General features: G+C 48.0%; 1 non-coding gene across 1 annotated transcript; it reads left to right on the top strand.

Annotated features, from left to right (window-relative positions):
- The first annotated feature begins 678 nt into the window (after positions 1 to 678).
- On the top strand, positions 679 to 750 carry trnad-guc (transfer RNA aspartic acid (anticodon GUC)). The gene has a single exon. It is a non-coding gene; the product is annotated as a tRNA-Asp (tRNA).
- Positions 751 to 1,068: the final 318 nt, after the last annotated feature.

Below are 1,068 nucleotides of genomic sequence, written 5' to 3'. Positions count from 1 at the left end.
GAAGAGGGTAACCCGGTAAATGCACTCGGAGTCGCTCGACATGGCAGACATAGGGGTTGCGACAGTCCTCGTTAGTATAGTGGACAGTATCTCCGACAGTAGAAACAACTTTGTGGGCTCCTCTCTTCTGCTGTTTTATCTATCATTTCTTAACCTGTCACACGTGAGCTCACGCTGCTTGTGGAACTGGACACCAGCTCTTCACTATTGAATGCTGCAGGGGCTGAATGTGGAAAAAGCTTATGGGCACATATATGAAGGAATCCTAGGTAGTGTCCCAATGGCACCAGGTGAAGAGGGTAACCCAGTGAATGCACCAGGAGTCCGTTGACATGGCAGATGTGGGTGTTGCGACAGTCCTCGTTAGTACAGTGGACAGTATCTCCGCCTGTAGAAACAACTTTGTGCGATCTCTTTCAAACTTAAGTCACAGTCACAGTGACAGCCTGCCTATCTCCATTGGAAATGTTGGAAGCTAAGCTCATGGTTTCCACGCTGCTTGTGGAACTGGACACCAGCTCTTCACTGATTAATGCTGCAGGGGCTGAATGTGGAAAAAAGCTTATGGGCATATAACTCAAGTAATCCTAGGTGGTGTCCAAATGGCACCAGGTGAAGAGGGAACCTGGTAAATCCACCAGGAGTCCGTCGATATGGCAGACATGGGGGTTGCGACAGTCCTCGTTAGTATAGTGGACAGTATCTCCGCCTGTCACGCGGAAGACCGGGGTTCGATTCCCCGACGGGGAGAGTTTCTTTCTTTTCTGCTGAAAGAGGTCACCTAAATCATTGCACCAGAGCAAAGGTCATGTAATACAACAGCATTCAGTAGAAACAACTTTGTGCCATCTTTCTCAAACTTAAGTCACAATCACAGTCACAGTGACAGCCTGCCTATCTCCATTGGATATGTTGGAAGCTAAGCTCACGGCTTTCGCGCTGCTTGTGGAACTGGACACCAGTTCTTCACTGTTGAATGCTGCAGGGGCTGAATGTGGAAAAAGCTTATGGGCACATATATGAAAGAATCCTAGGTGGACACATATATGAAGGAATCCTAGGTAGTGT

This window comes from Seriola lalandi, unplaced genomic scaffold (genome assembly GCF_002814215.2).
Source record: "Seriola lalandi dorsalis isolate HSWRI2012SDOR001 ecotype SW California unplaced genomic scaffold, Sedor1 jcf7180002054588, whole genome shotgun sequence".
Lineage (NCBI taxonomy): Eukaryota > Metazoa > Chordata > Actinopteri > Carangiformes > Carangidae > Seriola > Seriola lalandi.
This window is presented reverse-complemented; position numbering and strand designations above follow the sequence as displayed.